Raw genomic sequence first — 20,691 nt, 5'->3', positions numbered from 1 at the left:
TCAATCTTGACCATTGGTTTACCAATAGGAGTAGTATAAAAGGAGGTCAGGGGGAAATTTGGAGAACATAAAGTTTGGAGAAATATTTGCAATGTTAGCAAACAGTCTTGTAGTGTTAGCAAGGGTGAAGTGTTAGCATGGGAATAGCAGTGGCGAATATCAGCAGGACAAATTAGGAGGTTGCCAGAATTCTACCAGTAAGAGGCAAGGAATTTTGTATCTCTTGATTTGGTGAAGTTTAATATAATTTTTCATCTGTAGAACTGGTTTTCCCTTAGGGATTTTTCTAGGGACAATTTGTCCGAAAATATTGTGTTCATTGTGTTGCGCATTTCTTTTCATATTTTATAAGTGAAGTTGCAATTGTGTTATTTTTTGATATTAATTGGAAATTTATTTTCAACAGTTTAATAATTATTTATGATAGGAGATTAATAATCAGTGATTGCAATAGTTAAATTTTTCACATGTTATGCATAATAAGTTTAGTTTTAGACTTGACTTTTTAGCTCCCATGTTAGAGGAATAATTTCCCATCAAGTGACAGCTATTATCCAACAAGGCAAACACTAACTACGAGAGATCTAACGACTAGCCTGGTGGAGGAGCAATCCAAAAATACGGTAAATTTACCAGATGGAAGTTTCTACGGATTAAACATGAAACAAATAAATTGTTTTTAACCCGCCTTAGGACATTACAGTGACGATGACTGCGATGATTAATTGTCATGAGGAAAAAGAAAAACTTATCATCCACAATTCTATTGATGGTGTAATGTTGCGAAAGCTTCTCTTCCTTAATTAATTCTGTCGTCTCCTCTCAACTTGGAACATACCTCGAAGCTTGCTACTCTGGTTGAAATGAATTATGCTACTCCGGTTGAAATGAATTATCTCTTCATGAATTGATGAATTGAATAGAATTGGGCATTTGATGAATTCAAAATGCTCCTTACGATATTAATTTACCAAGTGCATTTTCATGTCCATCACAATAAGCCGCTCAAGCTGTAACTTCCACAACAATGGAAAAGATTCATTGTGCCTCGCTTCTACTATTATGCACTCTCTTCATCTTACCGACCTCTGGTGTTGCTGATGGCACACTAAACATTGCTTCCATACTAAACGTGAATACACCTGCAGGAAAGGCGGCCAATACATCTTTACACTTTGCTCTCCAAGAGATAAATGGCACTCGCCTCAACCTCACTATTCTAGAATCTCAAGAATTTGTTGGAAACGGTTAGAATATTGCTCTAAACCATTTCAATGGTTTCTTTTCCCTTTTTTCACATGATTTTAGGTTTGTTTTTCAAATCTGTTGTTCAATTCTCACAATAAAAATACTTGGGAAATTTTTTTACACAGTTCTACAAGTTTTTAGAAGCGAGGTTGTAGCAATTCTGGTGCAAGATCCTAAGGTTTCAAACTTTCTGGCCCCTCTAGCGGAAGAAATTCATGTACCCGTCCTCTCATTCAGTGGTTCACATGGATTTGGAGCTACAAGCGGGTCCAATTATTTACTTCCAACAATTGAGAGTAATTATGATGATATGCAAGCCATAGCAGGCTACTTCCAGTTGAAGTCAGTAGTCGTGCTGTATGAAGACAATGAGTTGTCGTTAAATGGTGTTTACCAATTGACTGAGGTGCTACATGAGTTTCAACAGGACTGGAAAAACAATAGAACAAGAATTTCAGAAGTTGTAGCACTTTCTTATTGGGAAGAGCAAATGAGGGACACACTGGCAGAATTGAAGAATAGAAGTGGTGTTAGGGCTTTTATTGTTCACACAAGTGTGCGTCTGGCTCTCAAAATGTTCTCCATTGCAAAAAAGCTTGAAATGATGTCTGAAACTTATGTTTGGATTTTCACAGATCCCATTGCTTCCTCTTTTGATTCTCTGTCTTCTTCTTCTATCCAAACATTGCAAGGAATTGTGGGAGTTAAAAGCGTTGCAACACAACAATTCATAGGATTAAAGCAGAGGTTGGGGTTCATCTCTTCAGATGATGGCATCAACCAAATTGGGATACAAGCCTACACTTTTCTAAAGCTCCTTGCAAGTGCAGTTTCTTCCTTGCGCTCACAAAATATAAAGATTGGCTATGATGTGAAAACTCCCATGAATGATATGGATTTCCCTGGTTCGATGGTAGTTTTGAGAGGAGGGAAGGTGCTTCGTGAGAAGATTGTTGAAGCAATAATAGCAAGCCATGTTAACAAAGATTTAGAAAGTCGTGAGTATGAGATTGTTAACGTGGTTGGAAAGAGTTACAAAACAGTTGGGTTTTGGAGAAAAGACATCGGGGGGCTTGAATATCCACGAAAGAAAATAAATAAGCTGGGGGCCATTATATGGCTAAGTGATACAACACAAGTTCTGAATGGGTATAGAACACTTAAAATTGCAAATATCATTGGGAAGAGGACTTTCAATTTAAGTGAGTTCCTTGGCCAGCTTTCAGGCTACACGAACGATACATTTCAGGCCATTGTGGACTCACTCCCGTACAATCTTCCTTTCGTCTACGAGGCCTTCGACAAGCGAAACTTAGTTTACTCAAATCTATCCAACTATGATGCACTGGTATCCGAGTTAGCCCATGGAAATGTAATTCCCTACAAACCCTTTCCAGCTATTGAGAAGTTAGGGTTTCTTATGTTAAAAAGTAGGGTTTAATTATTCTTCTAACTATGATGCATTGCTATAAGCATTATCTGATGAAAATGAGGGTTTGAGAATTTAGGGTTTCTTGTATTAGAAATATATTTGATTTTTTGGTTTGGTTTGTTCAGAGTTTCGATGTGGTGGTGGGAGATGCATCAATACAGTACAATCGGTCCTTGTATGTTGGATTCACACAACCATACACCCATAGTGGTCTTGTGATAATGATGAAAATGGAGAGAGTGAGAGGTGTGAGAAATAGAAAAATCAATTTACCACTCACAACCCTAAATCTAAAAAAAAAAATTGTTCGACACTTAAAAATTGCTCAGCACATGAAGGTGTTGAGTACCAGTTTTGCTCGATACTTTCTCGACCCTTGAAGGTGCTGAGTGAAAGGCGATAGGTGCTGAGTGAGCTCAGCACACAAAGAAAATGTAGTAGGTGCCAACTTAGCTAGGCACAAGAAGAGCTTGACACCAATAGATGCCGATTGACAGGAAGCAAGTACCGAGTGAGCTCGACACACAAAAAATGTAGTAGGTGTCGAGTGTTCTATTTCAACTGAAATATTAAAACTTAGAAAAATCCAATGTGAATGAATTCACCATTAAAATGAGAGACCCAAAACGTTAAGCTTCAAAAACAAACTTGTCAAATGCAACATTCAAGGGAAGAGTAATGGATTCAAGTATGCCTGCTTGCTTTACTATTCAACTTGATTAAACCATTACAAAATTTGGGAGCATTCAACTTCAACTAGAAAACCCTAAAATAACCCTAAACTGATAATACTTCCAACTTCAATAAAATTTAAACTTGTAGCTCTAATGGTTGCATACAATGGTGCCTGGACCAATCACTACTTCAACAGGACAAAACAAAACAACTAACTCATAGAATGAATAGAGGTGTCACGTGCAATTGGTGACATTGAATATACTTACTTCTATCTCTGCAACAAGTGGATCTATTGACCACTTTCTTCTTCTTCCTTTGCTCTACTCTGGAACTTTTGACCTCTTCCTCTAACTTCTCTCTCGATCTGATCGAATGGATCTAGTCATTGCTTTTTGTCTTTTGACCTAAAAACATTTTTCCCTCTCATTTCAATATTTGAAAATCTCACCTACCCGTATTTTTTTTTTTGGCTATTCTGCTTGTCATCAGGTGGTAGGTGGGTGTTTGGCTCCAAGGACAAGACAACCACCGCATTAAATATTTCAACACTCCCCCTTTGCCCCGAGCCAAACAAGTAAGGATCAATACTAATCCACATCAACTACACCAAGACACTCTCTTAGGTGTACAAAAGTTCCTATGCCTAATGACTTTGTAAAAATGTCTGCTAGCTATTGCTCAAACTTACAAAAATTTATTTTGATATCCCCATTCTCCCCCAACTCTTTGATGAAGTGATATCTGATTTCTATGTGTTTGCTTCTACCATGGAAGATTGGATTCTTGGACAATGCAATTGATGAGATGTTGTCACAATAAATTGTGGTTCCATCCTATCACCTTTCATTCAAATCTATCAAGTTCCTCCTTAGCCAAATTGCTTGACATGTTGTTGCATTTGCTGCTATGTATTCAGCCTCTGCTGTAGATTGAGCAACAATAGGTTGCTTCTTGGATGCCCATGAAGTTACACCTGATCCCATGTGAAACATGTATCCGAAACTGCTCTTCCTATCATCTAAACTTCCAGCCTAATCACTATCAGTATGACCTACCAACTTGAATTCATTTGATGCAGTATACAAAATTCTAAATCCCTTGGAACCTTTCACATACCTTAGGATCCTCTTTTTTGCTTGCCAATAGGAATCTTTTGGTGTTTCCATAAATCTGGAATTCAGACTTACTGCATGCATTAGGTCGGGCCGAGTTGCAGTTAAGTACATTAAACTTCCAACCATACTCTTGTATAGTGTTAGATCCACTCTTTTGCTATTGTCTTCTTTGCTCAACTTCAGACCTACTATAGTTGGTGTGGGGGCTGCATTACTATTTTGCATTTTGAATCTCTCCAAGATCTGCCCTGCATACTTTTCTTGAGAGATGAAGATGCCATCATGCATTTGTTTTACTTCTATGCCTAGAAAGTACTTCAAGAGACTTAGGTCTGTCATCTCAAATTTATTTTTCATGGCCTCTTTGAACTCACCAATTAGAGCCTTGTCATTACTAGTAAAAATTAAATCATCTACATACAAGACAACAATCAACACATTGCCATTTGCTGCCTTGATGTAGAGAGTAGGCTCAACATTACTTTTGCTAAAGTCATTGCTCATCAAATATGAGTCAATTCTGTTGTACCATGCCCTTGGAGCTTACTTGAGCCCATAAAAAGCTCTCTTCAATCTATATACTTTATTCTCTTCACCTACAACTTCATAACCAGGTGGCTGCTCCACATATACTTCTTCTTTCAATACACCATTTAGGAAGGCGAACTTCACATCCATTTGGAATACCTTCCACTTGTGCTGAGCTGCAATTGCTATGACAGCACACACAGTTTCCATTCTTGCAACAGGGGCATATGTCTCATCATAGTCTCTTCCATACTGTTGTTTGTAGCCCTTGACTACCATGCTTGCCTTATGCCTATCAATCTTGCCTTCAGCATTGCATTTGGTCTTATAGACCCATTTCACTCCAATCACTTGCCTCTTGGGAGACAATTCAGTTAGATCCCATGTCTCATTTCTTTCTATAGCATCTATTTCCTCATTCATGGCCTTACACCATTTCTTCTCCTTAATAGCTTCTTCAAAATATATTGGATCACTATGAGAAAATAATACAAAATTAACACTCTCATCATATGCTTCATAACTTTCATCTTCATATATCTCCCTAAGACTCTTGGTCTTTCTTGGTAACATGAAGGAGAGTGTGGGATCAGAATCTTCACTACTACTTGGCACTGACACTTGGTCATGCCTAGAGTAGCTTAGTAATGACTAAGGCTACTTGCCTTTTCTTCTATTTGCTCCTCCTTCTTGATGTTCATTAGCATCCTCTTCATTCATAATTGACACTTTACTTGAAGTGCTTGGTGACTCATCAGTTTGACCATACCAAGACTGATTTTCAAGAAATTTCACATCTCTTGAAAGAGTCATCTTATTGTTCAATGGGTCATATAATCTGTATGCCTTTGATTCTAAGTTGTACCCTGTAAAGATGCACTTCACACATTTGTCATCCAATTTTTGCCTTTGCTCTTTAGGCATATGTGCATATGCAACACATCTAAACACCCTTAGGTGTTCAACTATCCATCTTCCTCATGACCATGCTTCCATTGGAATTTTATCATGAACTACCTTTGTAGGACACCTATTAATTATGTAAACTATTGTTGCCATAGCTTCTCCCCAAAATTTAGTTGGAAGACCTTTCTCTTTCATCATGCTTCTTGCCATTTCAACAATGGTCTTGTTCTTTCTTTCAGCCTCTCCATTCTGCTATGGTGTATAGTTAGCTATGAGCTCTTTCTTTATACCATGTTTCCTGCAAAAATCTACAAAATAATTGGAGGTATACTCCCCTCCTCTATCTAATCTTAGGACCTTGATATAATGTCCACATTCTTTTTCAGCCTAGGCTTTAAATTCTATAAATTTATCAAATGCTTCAAATTTATTCTTTAAGAAATACGCCCATGTCCTGTGACTAAAATTATCTATGAATGTCATAAAATAAGTACTCCCCCTAATGGAGGTAACTTGCATAAGATCGACTAAGTTAGTATGCACTAACTCTAATGAATATCTAACCCTCCTAGAATTTCCAGAATTAAAGGGAAGCCTATGTTGCTTACCCAAAATACAAGCTTCACACTTGTCACATGAATTTCTTATATGTTACAAACCTTCTACCATTCTTTTATTTGATAACAAAGTTAAATCAGCATAGCCTAGATGACCATACCTAAGGTGCCATAGCTATGAGGGGTCTTCAATCACACTCCTTAGAGCTGATTGTGTGGGAGGTGCAGCACCAACTTGAGATGCGAAACATGTCTCTATCCTCAAGGGAAATATTCTATTCTTTGTCATTTGAACTGCTGCAAGTAAGTTCTTGCTCCCATCCTTTTCATGAATGAGACACATATCATTCTCCATCAGCACTTTGTATCCATTTTGTATGAGATGGCCAATGCTCATCAAATTGTGCTTCATACAAGGGGTGAAATACACATTTTGTATTTCCTTCTTCTCACCTTTCTTGGTGTGGACCATAATAGATCCTTTGCCCACTACTGGTAAGGTTCCATTGTTACCCATTTTAATCTTAAATTTGAAACTCTTGTCAATGAATGAAAACAAGATTTCATTACCACTCATGTGGTTGCTACATCCACTTTCGAGGTACCAAACCTCAGGGCTTCCTTCTTCACCAACATTACACATAATGAAGGCAGTGGCATTGTTTCCACTTTCCATATTCACATTAGCTACATTTGCTTATCCTAACTGATCATTTTGCTTCTTCCAACATTCATTTGCATAATGCCCATATTTATGACAATAGTAGCATTCTACATTACTCTTATTTGAGTTTTAGTTTTTCTTACCTCCTCTTGAAGTATTTTGTGAGCTACTTACTCCATCTGCTCTTCTTGAGCTTTCTGCTACAACATTTATTTGTCCTCCATTACCTCGGCCTCTGCCTCTGGAGTTTCTGCCTGACCCATTTCTTCCTCTCCACCTTCTTCTTGGATTTGACTGAGCCTTGAATGCTTTCTCTTGGGAAGAAAAAGATACAGATCTATTGATCATATGCTCATGGGTTTGTGAAATGACCTTCTTATATAGGTCAAAGATATACCAATACTGGACTAGGAGAATTCGTCAAATACTTGACATGTAACCATCAATTTATATTAGCTCCAGTAAATATTCATCAAGTCATATAGATGTAAGAAAGGGTAATAATACTGGCAATGTTCAAGAAAGAATCTTATTGCAATCAACTCTTTACAATATTTAATAACAATTCAATAATCAGATAACAGAGCCCAGACAAAATTAAGAACCTGAGTTCGTTGTCTCTATTGAAAGGTTGCCGCCCGCCCACTAATCAAGCTCATGCACAGATGTTCTGATTCTTTTAATGCCCGATTTGAGTCGGGAGAAGCTCTGAAAACCATTCCAGTCAATCAGGTAAATCATTCGCTGCCAGATCGAGTAGCCATTTGCTCTCCACCAGGTCGGGACAAGGGTCGCTTTCATCTCTTTTCACCCGCGGCTTTGTTCAAGATCGCGATTTCCATGAATTCCAAACTAGTCGCGAATGAATTTAAAATGTTTCCTTGGCCGCCTGCCAACACTGTGATCTCATGTGATTATCTCGTCGTGGTCATCGCTTGGAAATTCACCTTGAAACTAGAATCGCGTGGCAATATATCTTTATTTATGTTTGCTGATATTAGTTACAGACTTAGCTAAATCGCGTCTTGAAAGGGAATGCTAGAACTGATAGATCAGAAGTTCCTCAATGATCTCACAACATTCTGAATCCGCTGTAATACCCTCCACACTCGTCTAACGGAATCCGTCGCACTGCACGGACACGGGTTTGTTCCCAATCTCCCAATGAAGGTTGCGATTTAATTGTGTTCAGAAATCTTTGTGGTAGGTGTGCCTCGAAAAAAGCTCTGGTTATGATGTGAAACCCTGAGATCCGTTCTTATGCTATAGCCGCTCAACAACTCTCGACTCACAAATTTTCCATTTTAATGACCTCAAGACTCCCGCCTGTGATGAGATGGTCCAAAAAGGTTCGTTAAAAAGTAACAGCTTCAAGAGAAGTCAGGCAGTGGAAATTATCCTTGTAAAATTTTGTATCTACTGTGAATTCTGTTTCAGATGGTGCCCCTCTGAATTGTATCACATTGCCTTGCCCAGCTTGCTAGATTCAGACATCTTAGTAAAACTCGATTCTTTAATTCATCCACCATGAAATGGCTGAAGACCATCTCCAATGTGCAACCCTTCGGAAGATATCTCACTTCCTCAGTTATGCAGATCCAAGGGAGTTTTCGTTCCCAAAGACCAAATGGAATTTGTAGACCGGAAACCACAAATTGCTCCAATATGATAAATAGTAGAATCCCCAAAATCGCCTACTTCAAATGGGAGCCCAATTTCCTCTATTATTCCTTCGCTGAGAAGTTTTTGGAAGTTTTTCGGAATCATCTTTTATGATGTAAAACTTTATAAAATTAAATAAATAACTTTATAAAGTTGGAGTACAACCTTTATTTAATATTAGGATGAGTAGGCCCCACTTACTCAATTATTATTCTTCGAGAGAAAAATTGTAATTATCGGAAGACAAAAATGACCCTCTTCCCATAACCATTTGCCTACGAGAGTCGATGATAGGAAAATCCCCTGTAAAGTTATGCCGCTAAAAAGGGGACATGACAGTCCGCCCTCCCTGAAATTGCTTGCCCTCAAGCAATCTCAGAGCTGGATGCTGCAAAATTGTCTCATTCTCCCAAGTAGCATCTTCGACTGGTAGATCCTTCCATTTAACGAAATATTCTCTAATTACTCTTCTGCGGAGCTATTTTTCTCTGCTTTCTAAAATGAATTCTGGTACTAGGATCAATTTCCCTTCATCATCCAAAGGCGGTAATACTGCAGAAGGTATCACATTCTGTCCCAATGCCTTTTTAAGGCATGATACATGAAACACATTATATACTTTGCTATCTGCTAGTAGCTCAAGTTCATAAGCCAATTCCCCTATTCGCCTGGTGATCCTGAAAGGTCCATAATACCTAGGCTTAAGCTTTTCTGACCCATTCTTTTTGAGAGTAGATTGTCGAAATGGATGAAGCATTAAGTAAACCATGTCGTCCACCTCAAAGCTCCTCTCCATCCTCTTTTGATCTGCGTATTGCTTATACTGGTTCTGTGCCCGAGCGATGTTATCACGTAGAGAGCTAATAATATCTTTACTTTCTTGCATCACATCCCCAACACGTGGAACCCGAACATCACCCATCAATAAGTCAATGAAACTGGGTGTATCATAGCCATATAATGCTTGAAAAGGTGTCATCTGGATAGACATGTGGAAAGTGGTGTTATAGCAATACTCACACAGATAAATCCATCTTACCCAAGCCTTCTGCTGATCAGCCACGTAATTCCTCAAGTAGCCTTCCACCCATTTGTTTACTACCTCTGTTTGTCCGTTGGTTTGCGGATGGTAACTAGTACTGGGTGTGAGTTCAGTGCCACATAATCGGAACACCTCTCGCCAAAATTGACTCAAAAATCTACTATCCCTGTCACTGACAATACTGCGGGGTATCCCATGTAACTTGAAAACCTCTCTGAAGAATACCTCGGCTACCTGTACTGCAGTATAAGTAGTGGTGATGGGAAAGAAATGAGCATATTTCGTTAGTCTATCTACCACCACATAAATGCAATCACGACCCTGAGCCTTGGGTAACCCGGTAATGAAATCCATGGATATGCATTCCCACTTCTGAGCTGGAATAGGAAGTGGTTGTAGGAGTAATGCTGGGAAGGTGCGTTCCTGCTTATTCTGCTGACACACAGGACACTCACGGACATACTGCAATACATCTGTCTTGAGTCCCTTCCAAGTGAATCTTTCTCGAACCTGTCTATATGTTTTAAAGTATCCAGGGTGACCAGCTATAGGGGAATCATGAAAAGCTCGCATAATAAACTGCTTCACCTTCGATCCTGGGACTAAAAATATCCTACTCTTGTAAATAATCAATTCATCCACAAGTGTATACCTGGTATCAACAAGTGTCCCATCAACTATCCTAGATGCCCATGGATCTCTGGCATATTCTGCAATTATTAGATGCTTCCAGTCCTCAGAGATCTCAATCATTGAACTAAGATGTGGTCTGCGTGACAAGGCATCCGCTACCACATTCTGCGTGCCCTTAACATAAGATATATAAAAGTCATATGCCTGTAACTTACTGACCCATTTTTGCTGTCTATCATTGAGATCCCTCTGTCCAAGGAAATGTCTTAAACTGTTGTGGTCAGTTTTTATGCAAAACTTACCACCTATTAAGTACTATCTGAACTTAGCTAATGCATGTATGATGGCTAACATCTCCTTGTCGTAAATGTTGAATGTTTTCTCTGGCCCACGGAGTTTCCTACTTTCATATGCAATTGGGTGTTTATCCTACATCAAAACAGCCCCAATACCCTCTCCTGAAGCATCACACTGGAGTTCAAATTTTTTCGAGAAATTAGGCAATGCTAGTACCGGACATGAAGTCATGATCTCCTTAAATCTGTCAAAACAAGCTTGTGCTTTTTCTGTCCAAATGAAAGCTCCCTTTTTAAGCAAGTCTGTCATAGGAGCCGCATTTCGCAAATATCCACAAACAAATCTGCGATAGAAGCCACATAAACCAAGGAACCCTCTCAGCTGTGTCAGGTTCTCAGGAGTAGGCCACTCCATAATAGCATGAATCTTATCAGGGTCCATCCGTACCCCTTCTTTACTGATAATATGTCCCAAGTATAATAATTCGATCATGCCCAAATCACATTTAGACTCTTTTGCATACAAGGATTCTGTTTGCAAGGTCTTCAGTACTGTCTCTAGATGCTCCATATGCTCATGCCATGTTCGGCTGTATACCAAGATATCATCAAAGAAGACTAATACAAACTTCCTCAGCTGACGATGAAAAACCTTATTCATGGTGGACTGGAAAGTAGTTGGTGCATTGGTCAATCCGAATGGCATCACGAAAAACTCAAAATGCCCACAGTGGCACCTGAATGCGGTCTTCTCAATGTCCTGTTCTCTGACCCTAATCTGGTGGTAACCTAATCGCAGATCAATCTTACTAAAGTAGCATGCCCTGTGCAGTTCATCTATTAGTTTATCAATCCATGGAATAGGATATCTATTCTTAATGGTTTTTTTATTCAGCATCCTGTAATCTATACACATCCATAACGAACCATCTTTCTTCTTAACCAAGACTACTGAAGAAGCAAAAGGAGACTTACTATGTCGGATGTGTCCCATCGCCAGAAGCTCCTTGATGGTTTTCTCTATTTCATCTTTGAGCCTTTTTGGATGCCTGTATGGAGTGATCATGACTGGTTTAGCACCTTCTTCTAATTCGATGATGTGCTCAATCCCCCTATCAGGTGGTGTACTAGGTGGAATATCGCTGAAGACCTTACTATACTTTTCCCTCAATATCTGTATGTTAGGGTGATATTCTTTCTTTTGTTGTTCCTCTTGTGTAGGCATGAGAGTACACAGGGCTGCCCATTCAAGATCCTCATGTCTCACCAATCTTTCCAATCGTCTAAGAGAAATCGTTCGGATGTCACTATTCCGAATAGCTCTCAACACGTGTTGCCTCCCATCTACTTCGAACTTGATCTCCATGTCCTTGAGTCGAAAGATAACCTCTCCCAATAAGCGTAACCATGTCATACCCAAAACGATATCCAAGTCACCCATATGGACCACGTGGTAATCCGCTTTGAACTCATAATTATTCAGGCGTAAAGGCATGTCTTTGACTATCCTGTTACACTTAAGAGTGTATCCATCAGCAACCTGTACTTGAAGACCTTCAAATTCTTCTGTCTTAATACCACGACGTTCAACCAATCGTGCATCAATGAAGTTATGTGTAGCTCCGGTATCAACCAATGTAATCACCTTCTGTCCTGCTAGAACACTACATAATCTAAAAGATCCTTCCTGCTGAATGCTAGACAAACGCCCTTGCTGTAGATGCAATTTAGGTTCTTCCTTTTGTTCTAACTTTCCTGTCTCTTCCTCAGATTCTGAACCAGTGTGTTCATCCTCTTTTGTTGCATTGTTGGAATCTGATCCTTCGTAATATGCCCACATAACCTTATTTGCTTTTCCTTTTGGTCACAAAGGACAATCATGATCCCTGTCATATGGACCTTTGCAATAGAAGCATAATTTCTTCCTTCGCAAGTCATTTAATGCCTCTGTATCTAGGGGTGTGGTAGATTTCTCTTTGGTTTCAATGCTCTTCCCTTTATTCTTATCAAACTTCTTATTGTCTCTGAAAGAGGTAGTACTCCTGGAAGTGAACCTGCTAGAGGGTGCTGTAAGCTCCATACTCTGTGCTTTCCTCATGGCTTCCTGCAGTGTTGACGGGTCAAATGCCTTAATCCATCCCTTGAGAGGTTCAGACAATCCTTCTGTAAATAAGATAACTAACCTCCTTTCCGACACATCTGGTACCATGACTGACAACCTTTGAAATTCACTGATATAAACCTCTAAATTGCCAATCTATCTTAACTGAGCAAGGTCGCGGAAGTAAATTTCTGGATCCTTTTTATCAAAACGTTCAACCAATCTATCTACAAAATCCTGGTACGATGTTACCTGATTGTGCTGCAAAGTAACCATTCCATGTGACCACCAATCATGAGCTACGCCTTCCAGATGCAAGGTGGCATACCTGATGGCATCTATTTCAGACATAGGCCTTAATTCTAGAAAGGTGTCCAACTTATGAATCCAAGCTTGCGCTGTCATCTGACCATTACCATCGAACAAAGGTAAAGTAAGTTTACTGACGGCTCGCTGTAACTCACTATCATGACCTCCTCTAGGTCTCCTATTCTGGCAGCTATTCCTCATATGTTCCCTTCTTTGGTTTAAATATCGATCGAAGTTCAATAATTCATGCACATGCGGGGGTAATGCCTGCCATTCTGCCGTAGCAGCCCTAAGATCATCTTGGAAATCTTCTGGTACATCGTCTTCTCCCATCTCCTGAGCCTCTTCCCTTAGGAAGGTGGGACGAGTAGGCCTATTTGCTATCCATGATCTGCGCCTAGGAGCCCCTTCTGATCCTACCACACTCCTATCATCATGATTAGATGTGCCTCTTCCTTGATCCTGAATCCTGGGCTGAATAACTCTTTCCATTATGGTAGTCAAAGCCTATAGTGTCTGGGCTATTTCTTGTTGTCCGGTAGTCATGATTCTGTAAAATTCTCTGGTTTCATCATCATCGACTCTGGGAAATCTTGGTGGACTATGTGTTTGTCTTTCACCCATATCTCCGTCCTTAAATATGGTTCTCTTGCGAATATAACACTGGGAATATGGTTGCATAAAAGTACTCTTACCCAATCAGGATGGCCGGACTACTGCTCTGATACCACTGAAATGACCTTCTTATATAGGTCAAAGATATACCAATACTGCACTAGGACAATTCGTCAAATACTTGACATGTAACCATCAATTTATATTAGCTCCAATAAATATTCATCAAGTCATATAGATGTAACAAAGGGTAATAATATGAGCAATTTTCAAGAAAGAATCTTATTGCAATCAACTCTTTACAATATTTAATAGCAATTCAGTAATCGGATAACAGAGCCGAGACAAAATTAAGAACCTGAGTTCGCTGTCTCTATTGAAAGGTCGCCGCCCGCCCACTGATCAAGCTCATGCACAGATGTTCTGATTCTTTTAATGCCCAATTTGAGTCGGGAGAAGCTCTAAAAACCGTTCCAGTCAATCAGGTAAATCATTCACTGCCAGATCGAGTAGCCATTTGCTCTCCACCAGGTCGGGACAAGGGTTGCTTTCATCTCTTTTCACCCGCGGCTTTGTTCAAGATCGCGATTTCCATGAATTCCAAACTGGTCGTGAATGAATTTAAAATGTTTCCTTGGCCGCCTGCCAACACTGTGATCTCATGTGATTATCTGGTCGTGGTCACCGCTTGGAAATTCACCTTGAAACTGGAATCGCGTGGCAATATATCTTTATTTATGTTTGCTGATATTAGTTATAGACTTAGCTAAATCGCGTCTTGAAAGGGAATGCTGGAATTGATAGATCAGAAGTTCGTCAATGATCTCACAAAATTCTGAATCCGCTATAATACCCTCCACACTCATCTGACGGAATCCGTCGCACTGCATGGACACGGGTTTGTTCCCAATCTCCCAATGAAGGTTGCAATTTAATTGTGTTCAGAAATCTTTGTGGTAGGTGTGCCTCAAAAAAAGCTCTGGTTATGATGTGAAACCCTGAGATCCGTTCTTATGCTGTAGCCGCTCAACAACTCTCGACTCACGAATTTTCCATTTTAATGACCTCAAGACTCCCGCCCGTGATGAGATGGTCCAAAAAGGTTCATTAAAAAGTAACAGCTTCAGGAGAAGTTAGGCAGCATAAATTATCCTTGTAAAATTTTGTAGCTACTGTGAATTCCGTTTTCGATGGTGCCCCTCAGAATTGTATCACATTGCCTTGCCCACCTTGCTAGATTCAGACATCTTAGTAAAACTCGATTCTTTAATTCATCCACCATGAAATGGCTGAAGACCATCTCCAATGTGCAACCCTTCGGAAGATATCTCACTTCCCCAGTTATGCAGATCCAAGGGAGTTTTCGTTCCCAAAGACCAAATGGAATTTGCGGACCAGAAACCACAAATTACTCCAATATGATAAATAGTAGAATCCCCAAAATCGCCTGCTTCAAATGGGAGCCCAATGTCCTCTATTTATTCCTTCACTGAGAAGTTTCTGGAAGTTTTTCGAAATCATCTTTTATGATGTAAAACTTTATAAAATTAAATAAATAACTTTATAAAGTTGGAGTACAACCTTTATTTAATATTAGGACGAGTAGGGCCCACTTACTCAATTATTATTCTTCGAGAGCAAAATTGTAATTATCGGAAGACAAAAATGACCCTCTTCCCATAACCATTTTCCTACGAGAGTCGATGATAGGAAAATCCCCTGTAAAGTTATGCCGCTAAAAAGGGGACATGACAGTTTGAAGTGTACCCATTAACTCATCCATTGTCAAAACAATGAGGTCTTTTGCCTCTTGTATGGTCATAACCAAATTTTCATATTTATGAGGTAAACTCCTTAATATCTTTTCCACTATCCTCTGCTCTTGATAGTCTTCTCCATTTGACTTCAATTGGTTCATCACATTGGAGGTCCTTAAACTAAAGTCTACAACTGATTCATTTTCCTTCATCTGGAGGTTCTCAAACTCCCTCCTTATGATCTATAGCTTTATAGTACGGAGTTTATTAGTCTCCTTGAAGTTTGTAGATCAAAGATATCCCATGGTTCCTTTGCATAATTTGCTGCTGCAATCTTAGGGAATATATTCTCTATCATTGCTGCTTCAATCAAACTTAATGCCTTTGCATCTTTCCTCCTTGACTCTTTCAAATGAGTCTTCTGTGCATTTGTGAGAGCAGCATACTGAGTTGGGTCTATCACATCATTGAACCCATTAACTACAAACTCTCACAAATCATTTGCAACCATTATGGTTTTCATCTTCTTTGCCCATGTATCATAATTTTGCCCATTAAAGGATGGTGGTTGGTGCCATATCTTTACTGCATCTCCTACCATGTCAAATATCTCAAGAAAAAAAAATGGCCTAACTCACTGTGGATGTGGGGCCTCAAAGCTCTGATGCCATGTGAGAAATAAAAAACTTAATTTAACACTCACAACCCTAAACCTTAAAAAAAATTTCCTCGACACTTAAAAACTACTCGGCACATGAAGGTGTCGAGTGCTAGTTTTGGTTCGCACTTGCTCGGGCCTTAAAGGTGCCGAGTGAAAGGCAACAGGTGCTGAGTGAGCTCGACACACAAAGAAAATGCAGTAGGTGCCGAGTTAGCTCGACACAAGAAGAGCTCGACACCAACAGATGCTGAGTGACAAGTAGCAAGTGCTGAGTGAGCTCGACACACAAAAAATGCAATAGGTGTTGAGTGTTTTGTGTCAACTGAAATATTATAACTTAGAAAAATTCAATGTGAATGCTTTCACCATTAAAATGAGAGACCCAAAACGTTAAGCTTCAAAAACAAATTTGTCAAATGCAACATTCAAAGGAAGAGTAATGGATTCAAGTATGTCTGCTTGCTTTACTATTCAACTTAATTAAACCATTACAAAATTTGGGAGGATTTGGCTTCACCTAGAAAACCATAAAATAACCCTAAACTAATAATACTTCTAACTTCAATAAACTTTTAAACTTGCAGCTCTAATGGCTGCATACAATGGTGCCTGGAGCAATCATTGCTTCAACATGACAAAACAAAACAACAACTAACTCACAAAATGAATAGAGGTGTCATGTGCAACTAGAGACACTGAACATACTTCCTTCTATCTCTGCAACAAGTGGATCTACTGACCACTTTCTTCTTCTTCCTTTGCTCTGCTCTGCAACTTCTGAGCTCTTCCTCTAACTTCTCTCTCTGTCTAGTCGAATGGATCTAGTCAGTGCCTTTTTTCTTCTGGATAAAAACATTTTTCTCTCTCATTTCAATATTTGAAAATCTCACCTACCCATATTAATTTTTCTGGCTGTTTTGCTGGTTGTCAGGTGGTAGGTGGGCATTTGGCTCTAGGGGCAAGACAACCACTGCATTAAATATTCCAACAAGAGGGAAGACATGGTCATTTCTTCATCCATTCAGTGGAGGGTTGTGGGTGATTGTGAGAGTTTTCTTTGTCATCACGACGTTCCTTGTGTGTTCCATGAGAATAACGACGAATTCAAAGGAAAATTTAACGAACAAATACTCACTTCATTGGCGTAAGAATACATCTTACTTATTACATATCTTCAGTCTATTGCAATGTTTAATTTTTGAGCTTGTCAATTGCATTCACACTTTATTCCTAAGACAAGATCCTTATAGTATCTTGTATTATGTGCAGGTTGTCGCTGTCTGCCTTCATATTTGCTCAAAGTAAGTATTTACCAATTTCTCGTCCACAACATATGTTAGGACAGGTGTTTATTGAATGATTTTTTTGACTTCTTATAATCATAGAGGAGACATGTCAATAATAGAAACTGGGGATGTTGGTGAGCATATGCTCTTATAAATTAGTAGTGTAAGGATTTTTCTTTTTTGGAGGTGTGTTATTTAAGTAAAATTTTCATACAATAGAATTTAGAAATTTTTCTAGAATTCTGGTATGTGATAATTTTTTTATTTTGCTTCTAGACCAAGTCTTAGTAGTCTCCATTTATCTCTCCAAGTATTAAAAAGACATATTTTCACCAATTATACAACCTTCCCTCTTTTAGCTTTTAACTAATTATTAAATAGCCTCTGTCTTTTGCCATGCAATTCCAGTTACTTCTACAACTAGTCAGACCATTTGCAGAAAAGTCTGTCAGCAGAAATTTCCTTCGCATTGTCCCTTGTAATGGGCATGTCTAGAAAAGTTTGTCAGCAGAAATTCCTTCTCTTCATCCCTTGTAATGGACAAGTCTATGCACTATTGATCTAACAATAAAAAATACTTATTTTTTATTTATTCTAATTTTTGGAGTAGTTAATAAATAAGATCAATGATGCATTATAACCATTAGATAGACAGTTTGCATCCCCTACAATACCAACTGCTTCAACTGTAAGCAATATGAGTAGGGAAACACTAGGTGTAATTTGTAGCTGCTTGCTTTATCATACTATGTTCTTATGAACGAATCAAGAACCTAGGCTGTTTCTCAATTCAGCTAATAGTATCAATTATCTTGTGGATGTGTAATGACATAGAGGAGAAGAAGTGAAGAGCACTCTGGGCAAGGGAATAGTGGCTACGTGGCTTTTCATCACCCTAATATTGAACAACAGTTACACAACACATTTGACCTCTATTTTAACAGTAGAGAGACTGGCTCCCACCATTACCACCATGAAAAGCCTAAACACAAGCAATGTTAAAGTGGGTTACATGAATACTGCATTTGCCAAGGGTTATCTTCTACAAGATCTGAACATACCAGAACATAGATTGGTTCCTCTAGTGAGTCCGCATGATTATGTGGAAAAGCTATCAAAGGGTGAAGTGGGTGCCATAGTGGACGAGAGCCTCTACATTCAAATAGTGAAATCTCTCTATCCATGTGAAAAGTTTGAAGTTGTATATCAAGGATACTTAGACATAGGAGGCTTTGGATTTGTAAGAATTTCTTCTATATCTCATTTTGTGTCATTCTTAACTATCACACACTAAGGAAGAAATTAAGCTTAGAAAAATAAATCAACTTTGGCTATTCAACACTTTTAGCCTAGAAATCAAGCTCTAATATGTGAAGCTAAATTGGTGCTATTCACTTTGTTGTACACTTTACTTCCATTTAAATAGATGCCCACTCTTTATAGGATGCAGCTATCCTCCCCACAAATTGCACCATTGACTAAATTTCAAAAAAATGAAAACACAATTATTTCTTTTGAAATTTTAAGCATTTGATCTTCATGATCTGTATATTTTGTGATAAAAAACAACAAATTTTTTTTAGAAAATTTGACTTTATTTTCGTAAATCTGAAAAAGAATCATATTTGACTTCTTTTTATCTTTGGTACATTTTGTCTGAAAATAAACCAGCCCCCTTTTTATATCTAAATTTACTCTACAATTTCTTTTCTCAAAGTAAAAGTAGATGGCCATGAGTTCTGAAACTCCCATGTCTGTGACAGTTTTTCACGAAAGGGTCGCCATTTCTAGCAGACATAACTGAAGCAGTGTTGAATGTATCGGAGCATCATTTCAGTGTACAGAGCATTCGCAACAAATGGTTTGGGGAAGCAACGTCATGTCCAGACATGGAGTCAGGGTTTCAATCGGAAAACACTCCCATCACACCTGCAAATCTATGGATTCTTTTTGTTCTCACTGCATCCATCTATGCTCTGACTGCGTTGATTCATATCGGTCGAAAGTTGCATCGATGTCGGCGAGATTTGAGGGCAGCATCCAACGGACAAGATTTCTCTACGCGTGTAATGACAATGATCAGATCTTTAAAACTTGGGAGGGCCCCCCTTCCATCCATAGAAATCTAACGCGGATTCCGCAAGTTGTGGAAGACTCGAAATTTTGGAGTCAATGTTTTATTGATATATTCATCTGTGTATAATATCCTTCCATTCCAAAAGCCATTGTTTGTATATTCATCTTTGCATATCTTCCCATTTCAAGAGCCAATATAATTTCTAATCATATAGAAATCTAAGGCGGATTCTTTAAGTTGTAGAAGATTCTAAATTTTGGAGTCAATGTTTATATTGATCTATTCATCTGTGTATACCCTCCGATTCCAAAAACCATTGTTTGTATTTATACAGAAATCTAAAGCGGATTCCTTAAGTTGTAGAAGACTTTAAATTTTGGAGTTAATCTTTGTATTAGTATATTCATCTTTGTATATCTTCCCATTCTAAAAACCGTAGGTTATATTCATGACGCGTTTAATGCGTTACGGAGTTTTACAGAGTTAAAAGATATGAAGTCAGTTGTTGAATTCTCGTCTCCACCGACAGCTGTGAGACTTGTCTTTTACTGTGAAGATTCCTTCTCTGAACAGAAATTTAAGATCATTTAGAATATATTTCAAGTGGCTTGTCTTAGATATTTGTTTCTAGAATTTTATTTTGCACGTTTGATTCGTTACGTAATTCATTGCTTACCAATGGAACTCTAGATATAAAACAAAAATATAGACAACTATCCATAAGTGTCGTTTGCTTGTGATAAATTGAAGACAACTACCGGCATTACTTGGCCTCATTGTGTAGCCCCTATTAATTAAATGTTTTAGAGATAAACTCTTGAAAGTTAGGATTATAAATGTTAATAGTATATTCTACCTTATTACTATCATACTCATGAATAAAAGCTCCTCTCTTAGGCGGAACAAATTTGCTGCTATAGCTAATTTAATGTACTTATAATTTAAAATTTGTATTTTGTTATGTGGTCTAATAGCTTATAGATATTGTTTTGACTTTTAGGTAGTAATGATATAAAAAAGTTTCATTTCAAAGCATTGTTCAATATTTGCTTAAAGATGCTCAAATAATTGTGCACTACAACCATATCACAAATTACCAATATTTATGCACAAATGCCCCAGTA

The 20,691-nt window shown here is 38.4% G+C and overlaps 1 pseudogene; it reads left to right on the top strand.

The window, feature by feature from the left end:
• Positions 1–1,000: 1,000 nt before the first annotated feature.
• Positions 1,001–20,158, top strand: LOC149541898 (glutamate receptor 3.4-like; annotated as a pseudogene).
• The last annotated feature ends 533 nt before the right edge of the window (positions 20,159–20,691 follow it).

The sequence above is a fragment of the Cupressus sempervirens genome, chromosome 8, assembly GCF_028749045.1.
Source record: "Cupressus sempervirens isolate cs-2001-9-10 chromosome 8, ASM2874904v1, whole genome shotgun sequence".
Taxonomy (NCBI): domain Eukaryota; kingdom Viridiplantae; phylum Streptophyta; class Pinopsida; order Cupressales; family Cupressaceae; genus Cupressus; species Cupressus sempervirens.
This window is presented reverse-complemented; position numbering and strand designations above follow the sequence as displayed.